The sequence below is a fragment of the Balaenoptera musculus genome, chromosome 14 (assembly GCF_009873245.2).
Source record: "Balaenoptera musculus isolate JJ_BM4_2016_0621 chromosome 14, mBalMus1.pri.v3, whole genome shotgun sequence".
NCBI classification, from domain to species: Eukaryota; Metazoa; Chordata; class Mammalia; order Artiodactyla; family Balaenopteridae; genus Balaenoptera; species Balaenoptera musculus.
In genome coordinates this window covers 47,669,144-47,676,935 of record NC_045798.1, presented here as the reverse complement: position 1 = coordinate 47,676,935, position 7,792 = coordinate 47,669,144, and positions in this window count along the sequence as shown.

Genomic DNA, 7,792 nt, shown 5'->3' with positions numbered 1-7,792 from the left:
GCATTTGTTTATTCTTTTTGCATAGTTTCTATTATATGAATACACCCTAATTTATCCATTATCAACAGATATTTGAGTTTTTCCAGTGTAGAGCTATTGTCAATAAACTGCTATGAACTTTCTTGTACAAATCTTTTGGGGCATATTTATGCATATGTGTTAAATATGTATTTGAGTGGAATTGCTGGGTCCATAAAAGTATGTTTAGCTTCATTACATAACTGAGATGCGACTTATTTGTGTTTCTGAGAGGGTCCTGGTGTAGGTAAGCAAGCCAGTAATGGATTTATTTAGTTCCCAGGATTCTAAGTGTGAAGAGCAGCTGAAGCCAATGGGACTGAATCAACTTAAACTCCCACCAGCAGAATATAAGAGTTCTGGTTGCTCCACATTTTTGCCAACACTGAGTATCAGCAATGGCATAAATTTAGCCATTATGGTGGGGGACAAACGATGTGGAGCATGCTTTCATATGCTTATTGGGCATTTGGACGTCCCCTTTTGTGAAGTAGGAATACACATCATTTGCCTATTTAAAAATTGCATAGTCTGTCTTTTTCTTATTGATTTGTAGAAGTTACAAATATATTCTGGATACAATTTTTTGGTCATATATGTATACTGCAAATATCTCCTATTCTGTGACTTGCTTTTCCATTTGTTAAATAGAAATTTAAATTTAATCAAGTCCAATTCAGCAGTCTCTTTCATTATGTGTCTTGTGTTATGTTTAGAAAATCTTTGCATATCCTAAAGTCTTGGGCATATTCTCCTATGTTATATTTTTAAAGTTTTTTTTTTTTATTTCACACTGAAGTCTATGACACCTGGCATAGAATTTTGGTGTCTGTTTTTGAAATTTGTATTCTGTTCCACTGATCCATTTGTCTGCACTTGAAACAATACATTTTTTATACATTATTTAGAAATGTTCTGGAATCTGATAGTGTAAATTTGTCCTTTTTCTTCAATATTGAATTTATTATTCTTATTCCTTTACATTTTGACATAAATTTTAGAATCAGTTTCACTAAATTCTCAATTTCCACAAAAAGTTTCTTCAATATGGGAAGAATCATCATCTTTAAAACACTGAATCCTCAAATCCATGAAGATGGCATACACCTTGATTTACTTGGGTCTTCTCTAATTATTCTCAATGACGTATTTTTGCTTTCTGAATACAGGTCTTGCATATCTTTCATTAATTTTTTTCTTAGGTATTAGATATCTTTTAATGCTATTAAAAGTTATATTGTTTTAACATTTTATTATCTATTTTTTCTAGTATATGGAAACACAAGTGATTTTTAATATACTGATTTTATTTTATTTTATTTTTGGATTATTTTTATTTTAACCTTTTATTTTATATTGCAGTAGAGTTGATTAACAATGTTGTGATAGTTTCAGGTATACTGCAAAGTGATTCAGTTATACATATACATGTATCTATTCTTTTTCAAATTCTTTTCCCATTTAGGTTGTTACATAATATTGAGCAGAATTCCCTGCACTTAACAGTAGGTCCTTGTTGGTTGTCCATTTTAAATACAGCAGTGTGTACATGTGAATCCCAAACTCCCTAACTACCCCTTCCCTCCCCCCTTCACCCCTGGTAATCATAAGTTTGTTCTCTAAGTCTGTGAGTCTGTTTCTGTTTTGTAAGTTCATTTGTATCATTTCTTTTTAGATTCTGCTTATAAGCAATATCATACAATATTTCTCCTTCTCTCTCTGACTTACTTCACTCAGTATGACAATCTTTAGGTCCATCCATGTTGCTGCAAATGGTATTATTTCATTCTTTTTAATGGCTGAGTAATATTCCATTGCATATATGTGCCACATCTTCTTTATTCATTCCTCTGTCGATGGATATTTTGGTTGCTTCCATGTCTTAGCTATTGTAAACAGTGCTGCAATGAATACTGGGGTGCATGTACACTTTAGGACCATGTTTTTCTCCAGATATATGCCCAGGAGTGGGATTTCAGGGTCATATGGTAGCTCTGGTTTTAGTTTCTTAAGGAACCTCCATACTGTTCTCCATAGTGGCTGTACCAATTTACATTCCCACCAACAGTGTAGGAGGGTTCCCTTCTCTCCACACCCTCTCCAGCATTTATTGTTTGTGGATTTTTTTGGATAGCCATTTTGACTGGTGTTAGGTGATACCTCATTGTAATTTTGATTTGCATTTCTCTAATAATTAGTGATGTTGAGCATCTTTTCATGTGCCTCTTGGCCATCTGTATGTCTTCTTTGGAGAAATGTCTATTTAGGTCTTCTGCCCATGTTTTGATTGGGTTGTTTGTTTTGATGATATTAAGCCTCATGAGCTGTTTGTAAATTTTGGAGACTAATCCCTTGTTGGTCACATCATTTGCAAATATTTTCTCCCAGTCTGGGGGTTGTCTTTTCATTTTGTTTATGGTTTCCTTTGCTGTACAAAAGCTTTTGAGTTTAATTAGGTCCTATTTGTTTATTTTTGTTTTTCTCTCTATTACTCTGGGAGACAGATTAAAAAAAAATATTGCTGCGATTTATGTCAGAAAGTGTTCTGCCTGTGTTTTCCTCTAAGAGTTTTATAGTGTCCCGTCTCACATTTGGCTCTTTAATCCATTTTGAGCTTATGTTTGTGTAAGGTGTTAGAGAATGTTCTAATTTCATTTTTTTACACATAGCTGTCCAGTTTTCCCAGCACTACTTGTTGGAGACACTGTCTTTCCACCATTGTATAGTCTTGTCTCCTTTGTCATAGATTAATTGACCATAGGTGCGTGGGTTTATTTCTGGGTTTTCTATCCTGTTCTATTGATTTATATGTCTGTTTTTGTGCCAGTACCATATTGTTTTGATAACTGTAGCTTTGTAGTGTAGTCTAAAGTCAGGGAGCCTGATTCCTCAGGCTTCGTTTTTCTTTCTCAAGATTGCTTTGGCTATTTGGGGGTCTTTTCTGTCTCCATACAAATTTTAAGATTTTTTTGTTCTAGTTCTGTGAAAAATGCCATTGGTAATTTGATAGGGATTGCACTGAATCTGTAGACTGCCTTGGGTAGTATAGTCATTTTGGCAATATTGATTCTTCCAATCCAAAAACATGGTATATCTTTCCATCTGTTTGTGTCACCTTCAATTACTTTCATCAGCATCTTATAGTTTTTGGAATACAGGTTTTTGTCTCCTTAGGTAGGTTTATTCCAAAGTATTTTATTCTTTTTGATATGATGGTAAATGGGGTTGTTTCTTGAATTTCTCTTTCTGATCTTTCATTGTTAGTGTATAGAAATGCAACAGATTTCTGTGTATTAATTATGTAACCTGCAACTTTACCAAATTCATTGATGAGCTCTAGTAGTTTTTTTTTTTTTAAACATCTTTATTGAAGTATAATTGTTCACAATGGTGTGTTAGTTTCTGCTTTATAACAAAGTGAATCAGCTACACATATACACACGTTCCCATATCTCCTCCCTCCTGCATCTCCCTCCCTCCCACCCTCCCCATCCCACCCCGCCAGGCGGTCAGAAAGCACTGAGCTGATCTCCCTGTGCTATGCGGCTGTTTCCCACTAGCTATCTATTTTACATTTGGTAGTGTATATATGTCCATGACACTCTCTCACCCTGTCACATCTCACCCCTCCCCCTCCCCATATCCGCAAGTCCATTCTTTAGTAGGTCTGTGTCTTTATTCCCATCTTGCCACTAGGTTCTTCATGCCCCTTTTTTTTTTTCCTTAGATTCCATATATATGTGTTAGCATACTGTATTTGTTTTTCTCTTTCTGACTTACTTCACTCTGTATGACAGACTCTAACTCCATCCACCTCATTACAAATACCTCCATTTCATTTCTTTTTATGGCTGAGTAATATTCCAGTGTATATATGTGCCACATCTTCTTTATCCATTCATCTGTCGATGGACATTTAGGTTGCTTCCATGTCCTGGCTATTGTAAATAGAGCTGCAATGAACATTTTGGTACATGACTCTTTTTGAACTATGGTTTTCTCAGGGTATATGCCCAGTAGTGGGATTGCTGGGTCGTATGGTAGTTCTATTTGTAGTTTTTTAAGGAACCTCCATACTGTTCTCCATAGTGGCTGTATCAATTTACATTCCCACCAACAGTGCAAGAGTGTTCCCTTTTCTCCACACCCTCTCCAGCATTTATTGTTTGTAGATTTTTTGATGATGGCCATTCTGACCGGTGTGAGATGATACCTCATTGTAGTTTTGATTTGCATTTCTCTAATGATTAATGATGTTGAGCATTCTTTCATGTGTCTGTTGGCCATCTGTATATCTTCTTTGGAGAAATGTCTACTTAGGTCTTCTGCCCATTTTTAGATTGGGTTGTTCGTTTTTTTGTTATTGAGCTGCATGAGCTGCTTGTAAATCTTGGAGATTAATCCTTTGTCAGTTGCTTCATTTGCAAATATTTTCTCCCATTCTGAGGGTTGTCTTTTGGTCTTGTTTATGGTTTCCTTTGCTGTGCAAAAGCTTTTAAGTTTCATTAGGTCCCATTTGTTTAATTGTGTTTTTATTTCCATTTCTCTAGGAGCTGGGTCAAAAAGGATCTTGCTGTGATTTATGTCATAGAGTGTTCTGCCTATGTTTTCCTCCAAGAGTTTGATAGTGTCTGGCTTTACACTTAGGTCTTTAATCCATTTTGAGTTTATTTTTGTGTATGGTGTCAGGGAGTGTTCTAATTTCATACTTTTACATGTACCTGTCCAATTTTCCCAGCACCACTTATTGAAGAGGCTGTCTTTTCTCCACTGTATATGCTTGCCTCCTTTATCAAAGATAAGGTGACCATATGTGCATGGGTTTATCTCTGGGCTTTCTATCCTGTTCCATTGATCTATATTTCTGTTTTTGTGCCAGTACCAAACTGTCTTGATTACTGTAGCTTTGTAATATAGTCTGAAGTCAGGGAGCCTGATTCCTCCAGCTCCATTTTTCGTTCTCAAGATTGCTTTGGCTATTGGGGGTCTTTTGTGTCTCCATACAAATTGTGAAATTTTTTGTTCTAGTTCTGTGAAAAATGCCAGTGGTAGTTTGATAGGGATTGCATTGAATCTGTAGATTGCTTTGGGTAGTAGAGTCATTTTCACAATGTTGATTCTTCCAATCCAAGAACATGGTATATCTCTCCATCTATTTGTATCATCTTTAATTTCTTTCATCAGTGTCCTGTAATTTTCTGCATACAGGTCTTTTGTCTCCTTAGGTAGGTTTATTCCTAGATATTTTATTTTTTTTGTTGCAGTGGTAAACGGGAGTGTTTTCTTAATTTCACTTTCAGATTTTTCATCATTAGTATATAGGAATGCAAGAGATTTCTGTGCATTAATTTTGTATCCTGCTACTTTACCAAATTCATTTCTAGTAGTTTTATGGTAGTGTCTTTAGGATTTTCTATGTGTATCATGTCATTTGGAAACAGTGACAGTTTTTTGTTTTGTTTTTTTTAACAGTGACAGTTTTACTTCTTTTCTTCCAATTTGGATTCCTTTTATTTCTTTTTCTTCCCTGATTGCCATAGCTAGGACTTCCAAAACTATGTTGAATAAAAGTGGTGAGAGTGGATATCCTTGTCTTGTTCCTGATCTTAGAGGAAATGCTTTCAGCTTTTTACCGTTGAGTATGATGTTAGCTGTAAGTTTGTTGTATGTGGTCTTTATTATATTGAGGTATGTTCCCTCTATGCCCACTTTCGGGACAGTTTTTATCATAAATGGGTGTTGAATTTTGTGAAAAGCTTTTTCTGCATGTATTGAGATGATCATATGGTTTTTATTCTTCAATTTGTTGGTGTGGTGTATCACACTGTTTGATTTGTGGATACTGAAAAATCCTTGCAACCCTGGGATAAACCCCACTTGATCAAGGTGTATGATCTTTTTAGTGTGTTGTTGGATTTGGATTGCTAGTATTTTGTTGAGGATATTTGCATCTATGTTCATTAGTGATATTGGCCTGTAATTTTCTATTTTTGTGGTATCTTTGTCTAGTTTTGGTATCAGAGTGATGGTGGCCTCATAGAATGAGTTTGGGTGTTTTCCTTCCTCTGCTATTTTTTGGAACAGTTTCAGGAGGACAGGTGTTAGCTCTTCTCTAAACGTTTGATGGAATTCGCCTGTGAAGCCATCAGGTCCTGGACTTTTTGGTTGGAAGTTTTTAAATCACAGTTTCAATTTTAGTGCTTGTGATTGGTCTGTTCATATTTTCTATTTCTTCCTGGTTCAGTCTTGGGAAATTGTACCTTTCTAAGAATTTGTCCACTTCTTCCAGGTTGTCCATTTTATTGGCATACAGTTGTTTGTAGTAGTCTCTTATAAGCCTTTGTATTTCTGTGGTTTCAGTTGTAAATTCTCCTTTTTCACTTCCAATTTTATTGATTTGAGTCCTCTCCCTTTCTTTCTTGATGAGTCTGGCTAAAGGTTTATCAATTTTGTTTATCTTTTCAAAGAACCAGCTTTTAGTTTCATTGATCTTTGCTATTGTTTTCTTAGTCTCTATTTCATTTATTTCTGCTCTGGTTTTTATGATTTCTTTCCTTCTATTAACTTTAGGTTTTATTTGTTCTTCCTTCTCTAGTTGCTTTAGGTGTAAGGTTACGTTGTTTATTTGAAACTTTTCTTGTTTCCTGAGGTAAGATTGTATTGCTATAAACGTCCCTCTTAGAACTGCTTTTGCTGCATCCCATAGGTTTTGGATTGTTGTGTTTTCATTTTCATTTGTCTCTAGGTATTTTTTGATTTCCTCTTTGATTTCTTCAGTGATCCATTTGTTGTTTCATAGCATACTGTTTAGCCTCCACGTGTTTGTGTGTTTTACAGTTTTTTTTCCTGTAGTTTATTTCTAATCTCATAGTGTTGTGGTCAGAAAAGATGCTTGATATGATTTCAGTTTTCTTAAATTTATTGAGGCTCACTTTGTGGCCCAGCATGCAGTCAATCCTGGAGAATGTTCCATGTGCACTTGAGAAGAATGTGTATTCTGCTGCTTTTGGATGGAATGCTCTATAAATATCAATTAAGTCCATCTGGGCTAATGTGTCATTTAAGGCCTGTGTTTCCTTATTGATTTTCTGTCTGGATGATCTGTCCATTGATGAATGCGGGGTGTTAAAGTCCCCCACTATTATTGTGTTACTGTTGATTTCTCCCTTTATGGCTGTTAGTATTTGCCTTATATGTTGAGGTGCTCCTGTGTTGGATGTATATATATTTACAATTGATATATATTCTTCTTGGCTTGATCCCTTGATCATTATGTAGTGTCTTCCTTTGTCTCTTATAACAGTCTTTATTTTAAAGTCTATTTTGTCTGATATGGGTATTGCTACTCCAGCTTTCTTCTGATTTCCATTTGCATGGAATACTTTCTTCCATCCCCTCACTTTCAGTCTGTATGTGTTCCTAGGTCTAATGTGGGTTTCTTGTAGACAGCATATATACGGGTCTTGTTTTTTATCCATTCAGCCAGTCTATGTCTTTTTGTTGGAGCTTTTAATCTGCTTACATTTAAGGTAATTATCAATATGTATGTTCCTATTACCTTTTTCTTAATTGTTTTGGGTTTGTTTTTGTAGGTCTTTTTTCTTCTCTTCCTGTTTGTTCTCTTCTCTTGTGGTTTGATGACCATCTTTAGTGTTGTGTTTGTTTGGGTTGCTTTTTCTTTTTTGTGTGTGTATCTATTGTAGTTTTTGGGTTTCTTGTTCCCATGAGGTTTTGATATAGCAGTCTATATATGTACAAGGTTGTTTTAAGTTGC